Source organism: Physeter macrocephalus, chromosome 14, assembly GCF_002837175.3.
Source record: "Physeter macrocephalus isolate SW-GA chromosome 14, ASM283717v5, whole genome shotgun sequence".
Taxonomy (NCBI): domain Eukaryota; kingdom Metazoa; phylum Chordata; class Mammalia; order Artiodactyla; family Physeteridae; genus Physeter; species Physeter macrocephalus.
Window position 1 is genome coordinate 77,014,586 of NC_041227.1, and position 15,307 is coordinate 77,029,892.

The window sequence follows — 15,307 nt, forward strand, 5'->3', positions numbered from 1 at the left end:
AAAAAAAGAATCTGCCTGCCAATGCAGGGTACACAGGTTCGATCCCTGGTCCAGGAAGATCCCACATGCCTCGGAGCAACTAAGCCCGTGCACCACAACTACTGAGCCTGTGCTCTAGAGCCCGCGAGCCACAATTACTGAGCCTGTGCACCTAGAGCCCATGCTCCGCAGCAAGAGAAGCCACCACAGTGAGAAGCCCGCGCACCGCAATGAAGAGTAGCCCCCGCTCGCTGCAACTAGAGAAAGCCTGTGCACAGCAACAGAGACCCAACGCAGCCGAAAATAAATAAATAAATAAATAAGTTTATTAACAAAGAAAAAAGAAAGCTGAGGAGCCCAAACTCTAGCAAGCAGAAAGCAGGGACACTAAAAACTTGGCCAAAAACACAAATGCCGTCTAAAGTAGTTTTTTGTTTTTTTTTTTTTTTTTAATGTTTTTGGCCACACCATGTGGCATGTGGTATCTTAGTTCCCCAACCAGGGATCAAACCTGCGTCCCCTGCATTGGAAGCAGAGTCTTAACCAGTGGCCCACAGGAAAGTCCCTAAAGCAGTTTTTATGTGGGACTTCCCTGCAGTGGTTAAGACTCCACGCTTCCACTGCAGGGGGCACGGGTTCAATCCCTGAGCGGGAAACCAAGATCCCGCATGTTGCATGGTGCGGCCAAAAAATAAAGTAGTTTTGGGGTCTCCCAGCAGGCCTCAAAGTTACTGTCCAAATAAATTCAGCAGACTTTCTTCAAGACCATTTACGAGGGATTTCCCTGGTGGCGCAGTGGTTAAGAATCCACCTGCCAATGTAGGGGACACGGGTTCGAGCCCTGGTCTGGGAAGATCCCACATGCTGCGGAACAACTAAGCCCGTGAGCCACAACTACCTACCCTGCGCTCTAGAGCCCATGAGCCACAACTAGTGAGCCCGCGTGCCGCAACTACTGAAGCCTGCGCGCCTAGAGCCCAATACTCCGCAACAAGAGAAGCCACCTCAATGAGAAGCCCACTCACCGCAACGAAGACCCAACCCAGCTGAAAAAAAAAAAAGACCATTTAAGAGTTGTCTGTGATCTCTAATACTGAAGTTGGCCATGGCTGGGAAGGGGTGAGGCTGGGCCACCCGCCCAGGCAGCCCGCCATGAAAACCCACACACTTAGCCTGGTAAGCACCCAGACACTGTTGGTTGACTGAGTACATAACCTTTTTATTTTTACCTTTTAAATATTTCTAACAGAATTTACTTATTTCACATACTTCTGATTCTCATGCCCGACTATTCATCACAGACCTTCCCCTCATAGTATTTTCTCTTTAACCACCAACAATCATGCCAATAGTAACCAGATCTGAACTTTGGCAGTAGAACAATGCTTCCTGGTGACCCCAATGTACACACATAGTATTGAGGACATAGCTGCATGTGGGATTAGCAACTATGAGACTGAAAATTAGTTTTTGATCTAATTTTAACCAGTTTGCTAGTAGAAAGTTTGAAAAAGAAGTCTTAACACTCTTAGAGCTAGCTAGTACAACTCTGATTTCCTAGTATTTAAAGGAATTTAAGCTCTCAAGTAGACGGTGACTCGACTTCCGATTGTTTCTGCTGCTAGTTGGGTGTCTAGCATGTGCCAAGTTCAGACAACGTACTTTGCATGCTTTAGCACCCAGGGTCCTCCACAATGGCCTGAGGACGGGAACGTTACCAACACCGTAATGAAGACAGCTGAGGGACAGAGGTTATGTGCCTTGCCAGGGTCACCCAGGAGTAAGTAAGTGGTGAAGGCAGGATCCAGAACCTGGTCTGAATGCCAGCGCCCCCGCACAGTCTTCCTGCAGAGGCCCCTGAACATAGAGCTTCATACTGGCTAACGCACTGTGTGTGTGTGTGTGTGTGTGTGTGTGTGTGTGTGTGTTCGTGTGAACTTCTCTTTTATTGTGACAAAATATCCAAAACATAAAATTCACCATTTTAACCATTTTTAAGTGCGCACTTCAGTGGCATTAAGTACATTCACATTGTCGTGCAACCATCACCACCAACTGCCTCCAGAACTTTGTCATCTTCCCAAACGGAAACTCTGTCCATCCCCCATCCCCTGCCCCTGGCACCCACCCTTCTATTTTCCGTCTCTATGAATTTGAGTACAGTAGGTACCACAATCTAAAGGGAATCATACAATAGGTGTCCTTTTGAGTCTGGCTTAGGTCACTTAGCATAATTTTTTTCAAGGGTGTGTTTGTGTTTAAAGTTAAAAAAGCAACCGCAGGCACTTCCTAAAGGAAAATACTCTGTTTACCTGCAACCTTTGAGGACAAAGCCTGACTCTGGGGATTGCCACCAGAGTTGAAGGAGGCTGACACCTGCGCCCCTAAAACAATGGGGAGAGCCCCAAGACCAAGTGATTCCCAAAGACACAGAAATGGATCAGACCCAGTGAGCTAAGCCAGCAGATGTACACGGTTGACCCAAAAGAGGTTAGTGGACTCTTTAACTTACATTTTGGGGGATGCCTTTCTGGGTCAGGTATATGCTGTTAATCACTGATGAAGGTAAATTTTCTAGTTAAAAAAAAAAAAAAAGAAATCTTGGTTCTAGAAAAGAATTCACCGTTCATAGATGTCCATAGAAATTCTCAGTTTTTCTTCTTTCCTTTTCACCCCAGAGAGCTTCATTGAACAGAGGCAGCACCTGTCTTTCCCAGATTCAAGCTATTTAACAAGCAGCTATTTTTGCTAATCTTTTGGATTACTCTTTCTAATTGCCTGAGAAACGTCACCTTAAAAAGGAAACATTTCTGCCTTAGAACTTATACCAGGTTGAAAATAGTCAGGATCAGTTAAAAAAAAATAATACTGCGCAAGTACCCAAACGATTTACCTTAAAAACTGGTCCAACTGGCTAAAAATAACCTCTAAACAAATAACAAAACCTGGACAAGGACCCGTGGAAGAACCAGAGCCAACAGATTCTTCAGAAGTGAGGCTGGAGGATTGACCAGCTCTTGGCTTAGTTTGACCTGGTGCAAAGATCAAAGGCTGGTGCAGGGCCCTAAAGACAACAGCAACAAAAGCAAAAATAAACAAATGGGCCACATCTAACTCAAAAGCTTCTGCACAGCAAGGGAAAGCATCCACAAAATGAAAAGGCAACCTCCAAAATGGGAAAAAATATTTGCAATCAGTCATCTGATAAGCGGTCAATATCCAAAAGACGTAAAGAACTCACACAACTCAATACAGTAAAAAAAAAAAAAAAAAAAAAAAAAATCTGATTTAAAACTGGCACAAGGGGCTTCCCTGGTGGTCCAGTGGTTAAGAATCCACCTTCCAATGCAGGGAACGTGGGTTTGATCCCTAGACAGAGAACTAAGATCCCATGTGCCTCGGAGCAACTAAGCCCGCGCACCACAACTTCTGAACACTCGAGCCACAACTAGAGAGGCTGTGTGCTGCAACGAAGATCGCGCGCAACTAAGACCCTACACAGCCAAAAATAAATAAATAAATATTTTAAAAATTCAAAAAAAAGAAAAAAGAAAACTGGGCACAAAAACTGCATATACGTTTTTCCAAGGAAGACATACAAATGACCCACAAGTACATAAAAAGGGCTCAGCATCACTCATCATCAGGGAAATGCAAATCAAAACCACGATGAGATATCACCTCACATCTGTTAGGAGAGTGATTATCAAAAAGGCAAGAGATTACAAGCATTGGCGAGGATGTGGAGAAAAGGGAACTTTTGGACACTGTGGGTAGAAATGTAAATTGGTGCAGCCACTATGAAAAACAGTTTGGAGATTCCTCAAAAGAATTAAAAATAGAACTACCATACAATCCAGCAATCCCATTTCTGGGTATATATCCAAAGGACGTCTAAACAGGATATTTTATTTATTTATTTTTTTTTTCGCAGTACGCGGGCCTCTCACCGCTGCGGCCTCTCCCGTTGCAGAGCACAGGCTCCGGACACGCAAGCTCAGCGGCCATGGCTCACGGGCCCAGCCGCTCCGCGGCATGTGGGATCTTCCCAAACCGGGGCGCGAACCCGCGTCCCCCGCATCGGCAGGCGGACTCTCAACCACTGCGCCACCAGGGAAGCCCCTAAACAGGATATTTTAAAAAAGATATCTTCACTCCCGTGTTCATCGCAGCATTATTCACCATAGCCAAGATATGGAAACAACCTAAGTGTCCACCAACAGGTGAATGGATAAAGAAGATGTGGTGTATATACAATGGAATATTATTCAGCCATGAGAAAGAAGGAAATCCTGTCATTTGTGAAAACATAGATGGACCTTGAGGGCACTATGTTAAGTGAAATAAGCCAGAGAAAGACAAATATGGCATGATATCACTTATGTGTGAAATCTAAAAAAAAAAAAGTCAAACTCATAGAAATAGAAAGTAGAAGTGGTTGCCAGGGCCTTGGGGGTGGGGAAAATAGGGATCCTCCCCATGGCCCTCTGGAGCAACAAGGTGGGAGGTGACAGTCTTGGCCCTTTTGTGGCACACCCTCTAGGAAGCACAAAACAATCCTACAAGGCACCCTTTCCTCGAGAAGTAGAGGGCTCAGAAATGGGGGCCCCAGGTCTGCAGACATCCCTACAGGTGATACGCCCATTGGGTCCAAGGGTGTCCACCTCATCGCAGGCTGCTACAACACAAGACCATAGACTGGGAGGTTTAAACAACAGACATTTATTTCTCACGGTTCTGGAGGCTGGAAGTCTAAGATCAAGGTGTCGGGAGACTCGGTTCTTGGTGAGGGCCCTCTTCCTGGCTTACAGACGGCCACCCTCTTGCTGTGTCCTCCCATGTCAGAGAATGAGAGAGAGAGAGAGAGAGAGAGAGAGAGAAAATTCCAGTTTCTTCCTATTTTTATAAAGACATTAATCCTATCATGGGGGCTGTACCCTCAGGACCTCATCTAAAACTAATTGTCTCCCAAAGGACCCACCTCCAAATATCACATGGGGGTCACGGCTTCAACATATGAATTTGGGGGGCACACAATTCAGTCCATGATAGAGGGTTAAGGTCTGTGGCCGGGGAATCAGAGGGTGGTCAGGGTTTGGAGGCACTCCAAATAAGAGAATAAGGGCTTCCCTGGTGGCGCAGTGGTTAAGAATCCGCCTGCCAATGCAGGGGACACGGGTTCGTGCCCCGGTCCGGGAAGATCCCACATGCTGCGGAGCAACTAAGCCCGTGAGCCACAACTACTGAGCCTGAGCTCTAGAGCCCGCGAGCCACAACTACTGAAGCCTGCGCGCCTAGAGCCCGTGCTCCGCAGCAAGAGAAGCCACCGCAATGAGAAGCCCGCGCACCGCAACGGAGAGTAGCCCCCGCTCGCCGCAACTAGAGAAAGCCCGCGCACAGCAACAAAGACCCAACACAGCCAAAAATAAAGTAAATAAAATAAATAATTTTTTAAAAAAAAGAGAGAATAAGAGAAAGAGGCATAGACAGAGGCAGAGCAGAGACAGACAGACAGAGACAGAGAGGGCTCAAAGGTCTTCTCGTAACCAAGTAAGAAAGGAAGCCTGGGGCCACCAGCCACTTCATCGAGCTCTATCTCTCAAGATCCCAGAAACTTTGTTATTTCTCCTTTCAAAACATTTTTTAAAGTTGTTTTGTTTTTTGGGGTTTTTTTTTGCGGTACGCGGGCCTCCCTCTGCTGTGGCCTCTCCCGCTGCGGAGCACAGGCTCCGGACGCGCAGGCTCAGCGGCCGTGGCTCACGGGCCCAGCCGCTCAGCGGCATGTGGGATCCTCCCGGACTGGGGCACGAACCCGCGTCCCCCGCATCGGCAGGCGGACTCTCAACCACTGCGCCACCAGGGAAGCCCTTAAGTTTTTATTCTGGTAAAATACATAACATGAAATTTACCATGTTTAAGCACATAGTTCAGGGGCATCAAGTACATTCACACCGTGGTGCATCCGTCACCACCGTCATCTCCAGGCCCTGTTCATCTTCCCAAACTGAAACCCTGCCCCCATTAAAGAATAACTCCCCATCCCCCCACCCCCACCCCCATTTTCTCTTTCTTGCTACCTTGCGTTCTCCTTTCTCTCCACAGTAATTACAGTGACATCTTCAAGATGACAAGCACTCACGTTTGGGCAGATGACCAGGAAGTGGGGAAACTGTGTCTGATAGCGGCATGTGGGATCCTCCCGGACTGGGGCACGAACCCGCGTCCCCCGCATCGGCAGGCGGACTCTCAACCACTGCGCCACCAGGGAAGCCCTTAAGTTTTTATTCTGGTAAAATACATAACATGAAATTTACCATGTTTAAGCACATAGTTCAGGGGCATCAAGTACATTCACACCGTGGTGCATCCGTCACCACCGTCATCTCCAGGCCCTGTTCATCTTCCCAAACTGAAACCCTGCCCCCATTAAAGAATAACTCCCCATCCCCCCACCCCCACCCCCATTTTCTCTTTCTTGCTACCTTGCGTTCTCCTTTCTCTCCACAGTAATTACAGTGACATCTTCAAGATGACAAGCACTCACGTTTGGGCAGATGACCAGGAAGTGGGGAAACTGTGTCTGATCCGAAGATGGGAATCTCAAGAAATCAGAGTCCGTGCTGGCAGCTCAGAAGGGAAGGACAGCAGGCTGGATCCCAAGAAGCCTGGAAGGAAGTGGGAAAAAGGGGGTCAGCCAGCGACCAGCCGGAAGTCTGGGAGCCCCTAGGGGCCAGATGGGGTTCAGGGACCCGGAACCACGGGGAAAACGTCCGGCTGCAGCCACCCAGGGAGCGGGAGGGAGCAGGAGAGCTGACTGGGCCTCATCCCCACTATCTGAGACACTTTCATTCTCACTCTAAGTGCTCCCAGTAATTTTCTGTCCAGCTTGGTAGCCATACACCCACTTAATAGCAAATCCAATTAACGTGGCTTTCCCCCATTTGTCATCTTAAATGGGGTCTTGCTGCCATGAGAACTCATAATGAATCACTTCAAGCAGCAAAGCAAAAATCTGACTCTCATTTCTTATTCTCAGTTTGTTTTAAACAATTGGGTGGGGGTGATAAGGGTCTTTCTTGGGCAAAGAACCGAGGATGGCAAGGCCGCCTCGGGTGCTAAGGGCTGCGCTGGGAGCTGGCCGTCAGCCACAAGGGAGGACTTGGATGATGTGGTGAGGGCACAGGAGCCACTGGGCGAGGAGATGGGTACAGGCCAGGGCACAGGCAGGACCAGACTTTCAGCCTGCCTGCTTTTATAGAGCAGAGGCATTTAATGGCTGGATTCATCTGAGACTGGAGGGCTTTGGATCTTATGAGTCGGAAGGACAAGGGGTGTAGGGGTGCTCCGTTCTCTGCCCAGGGCAGGGAGGTGAAATTCTGCTCCTCCAGCCCAGGTGCTGCATCTCACACATGTATTTTGCAAACTGCAGCTCCTAGTGCAGGCCTGGCCGGCTCACCACAGGGGCTCGGCAACTCTTCGTGAACCAGTTAGCTGGGACTGAGAGGGGGCTCCTGTGATAAACGCATCCATCCAAGGAGCTGGCGGTACAGTAAGCAAGAGTCTGAGAGCCACTTCCAGCACTTTCCGGGATGCCTCCATCCCCCTCCCCCACCCCCGGGAGATTTCTCAGCCCTCACAGGCAGTCTGGCTTGACTGTCACTTTTCTCCCCAACCCATGGATGTGCCAGGTCGACTCCTGTCTTGTTTATCCTTAGACCCTGACACAGTTGCAATGAAATGAAGACATTCGCTTCTTATTGCAAATCCTGGAAAACCAAAATGACTGTTGCCAAATGCTTGGAGCCCTGGCCTGCCGGCTTCGGTCTGCTGTACGAAATTCTTAATCACCCGTTGGGCCAGTGAACCAAATTCTGTTGTCTGTTCTAATCGCTTGAAGGCTATGAGTGTGTTTCCCTAATGAGATGCCCTCACCCCTTTTGTGAGCCTCACAGAGCCCAGGACAGAGTTCAAGCAGATGGAGGGTAGTATTACTCATACTTGACCATACTTTGTTCATGACATATAAACATCCTGAATCACCCAGATCTAGCCAGTCTGACTATTTTGCTGCATAGTTTCGAAGAGGTGCCGTGCTTTCAGACTGAAGAAAGTAGGCTTAGAATAAGGGCTCTGATGTTCTATTGTGAAATAGGAGAAGGACTGTCCTTCCCAGCCCATCTCCGGGGGACATTGCAGGCCTGGCAGGAAAGCATTCACTTCCTGTCCACGACTGTAAGATGCATTATGTCACAGCGGGGATAACTTCCAAATCCTATTTTTAGAGGTGATGAGGGGGAAGCCAAGTCCAGCCTCGAGCTGGAAGGAACCCAAGGGTTCCTCCATGAGCCCGAAGGTTTAGGGGGCAACGGCCTCCAAGAGCCGCCCCAATCCCTCATGCTGTGCTCTCTCACGTTTTGAGTCCCCACGTGGCTCTACTGGGCGTGGTACAGGATGTTCTCATGAATCATCTCAAGTCCATTGAACGAACAGTCCCAGCACCAGTGCCAAGGTCGAGCTTTAAACCTGAGTCTGTATTTCCTTCACAGTGTGCTGCACTGTAGCACACAATCCCCTCCTAGAAGCCCAGGCTGGGTGACAGCCTAATACAAGATGACATGTTTCCAAACGTGCAAGATTGAAAGAGACTTTAAAACTCATTGCTATTGGACAATAAAACGCTTAGAATTCAGCAAAGAAAGGCCAAGGGATCTTCGTTTTAAAATATAGCTTTACTCTGATTCAAAAAGATACATGCACCCCAACGTTCATGGCAGCACTATTCACAATAGCCAAGACACGGAAGCAACCTAAGTGTCCATCAACAGAGGAATGGATAAAGAAGATGTGGTATATATATACAATGGAATATTACTCAGCCATAAAAAAGAATGAAATAATGCCACTTGTAGCAACATGGATGGACCTAGAGATTATCATACTAAGTGAAGTAAGTCAGACAGAGAAAGACAAATATCATATGCTATCACTAATATGCATAATATAGGGCTTCCCTGGTGGCGCAGTGGTTGAGAATCTGCCTGCCAATGCAGGGGACACGGGTTCGATCCCTGGTCCGGGAAGATTCCACATGCCACGGAACAACTAAGCCCGTGTGCCACAACTACTGAGCCTATGTGCCACAACTACTGAAGCCCGTGCGCCTAGAGCCTGTGCTCTGCAACAAGAGAAGCCTCCGCAATGAGAAGCCCGCGCACAGCAACGAAGAGTAGCCCCCTCTCGCCACAACTAGAGAAAGCCCACGTGCAGCAACGAAGACCCAATGCAGCCAAAAATAAATTAATTAATTAATTTTAAAAAATATGTGGAATATTAAAAAATGATACAAATGAACTTATTCACAAAAGAGAAATAGACCCACAGACATAGAAAACAAACTTATGGTTACCAAAGGGGAAAGGTGGGGAGGGATACATTAGGAACTTGGGATTAACAGATACAAAAAACTATATATAAAATTGAAAAACAAAAAGGATTTACTGTACATCACAGGCAACTATAGTCAATATCCTGTAATAAACTAATAAACCATAATGGAAAGTAATATGAAAAAGAATATATATGTATGCATGTATAACTGAATTACTTAGCTGTACACCTGAAACTAACACAACATTGTAAATCAACTATACTTCAATTAAAAATTTTTTAATTAAAAAATAAAAATTAAATTAAAATAGAGTTTAAAATTTTCAAAATCATGTGAAATAAAGACAAAGAGAGGATGCCAGTCTCTGTCACAGAAGGCCTTCCATGCACGTGGCCCTTGTTCAACTTTCATGTCTTTCATTCAGAGAGAACGATGACTGGCCTCGTTGTGAAGGTGAATTTTATGTGTCAGCTTTGCTGGGCCCAGGGATGCCCAGATAGCTGGTGAGACATTGTTTCTGGTTGTGTCTGTGAGGGCGTTTCTGGAAGGGATTAGCATTTGAATCAGTAGACTGAATAAACATGGGCTCAAACTGGGCTGGCATCATCCAGCCCACTGAGGGTCTGCATAGGACAAAAAGGGCAGAGGAAGGATATTTTCAACCCCTTCCTGAGCTGGGACATCCATCATGCCCTGCCCTCAGACATCCGAGCTCTGGTTTCTGGAGTGTTAAGCCACCCATTTTCCCAGTTCTCTAGCTCACAGACGGCGTATCATAACATATCTCAGCCTCCATAATTACATGAGCTGATTCCCATAATAAATCTCTCTGTATCCATGTATATCCTACTAGTTCTGTTTCTCTGGAGAACCCTGACTGATACACTTGTGAATAAGATTAAAAGGCAGAGATTAAGACAATCCCTTTTTGTAAACACTTACAGAAAACCATGTGCAAACCCGTGATCTTCCCCCCGCCCCCGCCAATTCAAGAGAATGGGGTGTTTGCCTTATACTGCTGGGTGTTAAAAGTAAAAAAAAATCTCACACCATATCATGTTAGAGATCTTGAAGAAGGGAAATTGTCACATGTCTGTCTGTGATGGGCTATCCAACAGAACTTTCGGTGATGGTGGAAATGTTCTTTTTCTGCACTGCCCAAAGCAGTGGCTACTCGCCCCGTACAGCTGTCGAGCCCTTGAAAGGTAGCTATTGTAAGAACCGAATTTTAGATTTTATTTATTTTAATTAAAATTTAAGTAGTCACATGTAGTAGCATCTACTCTATTTGGATAGGACAGGTATAATGTCCATAACTTTAGATCCATTCAAGATCTTTTTTTTTTTTTTAGTCTTTGACCACGGGTGGAAAAGTCCGAGGCTGGTGTGGCCGGTGCAGCCTGAGGTCAGTGAAGATTCAAGTATGATGTGGAAGGTTTGACGTTCATCCTTGAAGACCCCCATCAACACCAAAAAGTGAACAGCGTCGTCCTCTCCAGACAAAACTTGGATTCTCTGATGTAACACCTGTCATTTTCCCAAGCAGAAAGTCAAATATCAAATATCAGTACTTTTGTAAGAGCTGAGAGTTCCCACTTCCCCATTCATGCCCCTCGCACATCCAGCCTTTCACTTCATTACGTAACGAGGAAGCAAGAGCTGGGCTCTCCAATCTGAAGGGCTTGGTTCCATTCACTCGTTGTCTCCAGCACCTACTAGGATGCCTGGTATACAGTAGGTGCCCAACCAGCATTTGCTGAATGTTGAATGACTATCTTGGAAGGAAGTGACAAGGAAAAAACAAAACGAAACAGCATGAACAACGACCTGTGTTCTTCAACTGTTTAAATCACGTCTCTGCCGGTTACCAGCTATGCCGTCTGGCCTCCGTGGGTACTCGAACGTAAGAGATCGTTCTGACTGGGAGAGCGGCTGCCTCTTCACGCTGCAGGGGTGGGAGGTCAACGAATGGATGTTATTAGCTATCCAAATGGTCTGCTGCCTGATGGTGGTTGAAATATTCTTAGGAGTTTGAACACTATCGTTAGTTTCTCTTTTAATAAAACATCCTCATTCTAACACAACTTAAGAGAACAGTAAATACGGGGATAAACCATGTTCATAAAGATAGGAGTTTTGTAACATAAAGACAAGAGTTTCATGAGAAACTCAGGCCAGATTTTGGGATCTTGCAAAATCTCTCTGAGGAGCTTTGCATATTGCGTGTCTGAATCGAGCCGGAGAGAGGGAGCGATATCTGAGCAATTTTTCCCCAAGAGACCCAAACGGAAATATCCCACAAAGAGGAAGCCTGGAGTTTATTCAAACTGCTTTTATTTTAATAAGTCCTAAGTGGTACTGAGAACATTTCCAAGAAACTAAATCGCTTGTAAGCTATTTATATATACTCTATTATCACAATTTACCATTTTTTAAAATTCCAGTAATCTTTTACCAAAATGCACCAGAAAGAGCACTCATTCATCGACATTACAGAATAATAGCCGTTCCCAATATCCGAACAGATTCTGACGTTTTAAGAATATTTCACTACGAGCCACCAAAGAAATCTAAAGTTGTGATTTCTGTAGTGAAAAAAACGACTCATTGGTGTAGCAGATTTCCCTTTAAGGGTCTCCAAGAGGCTCTCACACATGGATCGGGCTCAGGACAAGCTCACTGTGTCCCAAGCTGGATCATCACAGACCCAGGCCCTTCTGAAGGGGCCTGTCAGGGTTCAGCCGCTCTGGGCAGAAGTGAACACTCTTGACGAAACCACTGCTCTTGTTTTTTGTTTTGTTTTTAAAATTAATTTATTATTTATTTTTGGCTGTGTTGGGTCTTCGTTGCTGCATACGGGCTTTCTCTAGTTGTCGTGAGCGGGGGCTACTCTTCGTTGCGGTGCGCGGGCTTCTCATTGCGGTGGCTTCTCTTGTTGCGCAGCACGGGCTCTAGGGGCGCGGGCTTCAGTAGTTGTGGCACGTGGGCTCAGTAGTTGTGGCTCACGGGCTCTAGAGCGCAGGCTCAGTAGTTATGGTGCACGGGCTTAGTCGCTCCCGCGGCATATGGGATCTTCCGGACTAGGGCTGGAACCCGTGTACCCTGCATTGGCAGGCGGATTCTTAACCACTGCGCCACCAGGGAAGCCCCACCACTGCTCTTGTTGATACGATGTGAAAATGTGGTTTCATACTGAAAGTCGCTCTCCCGAATAAACACAAAACCACCAAATTCATTTTTCTAGCACATGGACCTTCTTGTTGCAAAGCACCAGCTAAGGGTATTGATTTAAAGAGTTACAATCTTATCACTCTTGCTGAGCTTAACAAACCACAATGAACTGAACCAGTGCCAGCATTTTTACGTTCATTTTTGCTTAAGAATTTGGATAAACAAAAAAACTGGAAAAAAAAAAAAAAAAACCCAAGACCTTCCCTGAAACAAGACACACCCTAAGTGAACACGTGGCTCCCTCTTGTGGCAAAAGCAGACCTCACATGCCCACTGCTGGGCTTGCTTCACACCCATTCATTCCCCTCAAATTAGCCAGCTACATTCAAATTACCCCGAATTACTAAGATTACTGAAAACACAGAGTCTGGGTAGTAGCGTCCCATCCACTGGGGCTGGCTTCAGTTGTTCAGAGCGAGGTGAGAATGTTCTGTTGAAATATGCCCAGAGTGATAAAGGCCACTTAGTAAAGTAGCTACTTGACCTTGCCATCCTACATTTGATCTCATCTGCCAACTTAAAACGCAACATGCATAGGTACCCTTAGCGTCAAAAATAAGCATTACCTTCAAAACACATCCTATACTGATGGACAGATTTTTTAAAAGAAAAATCAGGTTTCTTCAGTCACACCAAGAGCCGTATCAAAGTGTTTAAACTATGAAAAAGTCGGGTTTTCCCACTGAGAGAAGGGGGCTCTCTGGAAGTTAACCCCCAGTCTCCTCCTCACCTGGCAGGTCCCCTGGCCCGAACGATTCTCATCCGGAACGAACCAGGCATTTTCATCCCTTGTTCTGGATCCCACTTCTTTCTCCCAACAAACTAAATCCAGAGCCATAAGAGTTAAGTCATTTTTGGTGTCATACTCACCATATTAAATGATACAAATGTTAAAAAACAAAACAAAAGAAAAAAACAAAAAAAAAACCCAAAACAGCTGATTCCAACCTTCCAAGACCCTTTGTAGAGGCAGTGTGAAAATACAGGCAATAAAGAGGCAGATCAGAGAATATAACACATCCAACCGAAATCAATATATACGCAGAACTAAAGGGAGGTGTCTGGTAAGATATTCTTGTTGGGAATCCCTAATTGAGGGGAAAAAAGGAGAAGCTGATTTTAACAGAAACTCTAAATGTGTAAATGTTTTAAAATTCACGTATCTGCCAAACTTTGACTTTACACAGTGGAATAGGAAATGTGAACATTAACTTAACCATGAACCCCGCCTACCACTCATCTGGAGGCAGGGACCCGAATGTGGTTCAATCTCCTCTCCCAAAGGCATCACAAGGCTGGAAAATGAGTTTGTTTCCCTTCCCGCTGCAATCTCAGGTTCTAAGTGAATTCAGACAAGTGCATGTTCGCCGCATAGAGAACAAAGTACCTGCATGGAAAATAAGCCAACTCCCCTCTTCTCAGATCACTGTCACATAGTCGTAGGTGTTTCTAAACAGGAATGAGTACTTATCAAGTCATGGGAGGGAGGCGGGGGAGTGACAAGGAACAGCGCTATGTCCTAGCTCTGATATCCCCTTACATGTCCTACAAAGAACTAGACTTGTTTTTTTTGAATAATATTTATTTATTTATTTGGCTGTGCTGGGTCTTAGCTGCGGCTTGCAGGATCTTCGTTTCTTCGTTGTGGTATGCAGGACTTTTTTTTTTTTTTTTTTTTAGTTGCAGCATGTGGGATCTAGTTCCCTGACAAGGGATCAAACCCAGGCCCCCGACATTGGGATCGTGGAGTCTTAACCACTGGACCATCAGGGAAGTCCCAGAACTAGACTTCTCGATGCATCTGAGAATTTGGTTGAAAAGAGGTAGCAACGCAACTGTGATGGTTAATTTTACCTCACCTTGACGTACTAAGTGATGCCCTCATAGCTAGTAAAACATTAATTCTGGGTGTGTGAGAGTATTTCTGGAAGAGCTTATTAGCACTTAAATCGGTGGATTGAGTAAAGATCACCCTCATCATTGCCGGTGGGCATCTAAAACGTTGAGGGCCTGAATAGAACAAAAAGGAGAAAGGGCAATTTTGCTCTTTGCTTGAGCTGAAACATCCACCTTCTTCTGCCCTTGGACATTGGTGTCCCTGGTTCTTAGGCCTTAGAACTTGGACTGAATGACACCACCAGCTTTCCTGAGCCTCTTGTTTGCAGATGGCAGATGGTGAGACTTCTCAGCCTCCATAATCACATAAGCCAATTCCTATCATAAATCTCATATCTGTATCTGTATAGCCTGTTGTTTTTAAAATATTTATTTGGTTGCACTGGGTCTTAGTTGCGGCAGGCAGGCTCTTTAGTTGCAGCTCTTGGGCTCCTTAGTTGCGGCATGCATGTGGAATCTAGTTCCCTAACCAGGGATCGAACCTGGGCCCCCTGCATCGGGAGCTCAGAGTCTTAGCCACTGCTCCACCAGGGAAGTTCCTATCCTATTGTCTCTCTGGAGAATGACTAATACAGCAACTTAAGCCAAAGGAGCACAGAGACTTGCTGCTTTCTCCAAGTCATCTTAGATAAACAGCAGCGGCAGAGTGCTTCTAATCTTAAAAATAATAGAAGACAAGCTTTAAGAGCTAGAATACTGAGCCTTTTTCCAATCTTGAAGCAAGCTACTTGTTTCTGATAGAAACAGAACACTTAGTAGGTAGATGGGGAAGGGAACACAGGTTAAGCCCACTTCCTTAAAAAAACTAAAAGC

At 45.9% G+C, this 15,307-nt stretch overlaps 1 long non-coding RNA gene across 2 annotated transcripts in view; it reads right to left on the bottom strand.

Annotated features, from left to right (window-relative positions):
- LOC129392778 (uncharacterized) overlaps positions 1 to 6,640 on the bottom strand; it is a 26,454-nt gene extending 19,814 nt beyond the window's left edge. Inside the window, exons 1-2 of one of the 2 annotated variants that reach the window (XR_008619328.1) lie at positions 6,524 to 6,640; positions 4,713 to 4,805 (exon numbers count right to left, since the gene is read on the bottom strand). This is a non-coding gene — a long non-coding RNA (uncharacterized lncRNA). Of the gene's footprint in view, positions 1 to 4,712; positions 4,806 to 6,118; positions 6,160 to 6,523 lie in introns of those variants that run through there. The other variant, XR_008619327.1, reaches the window with a different exon arrangement.
- Between the last annotated feature and the right edge of the window lie 8,667 nt (positions 6,641 to 15,307).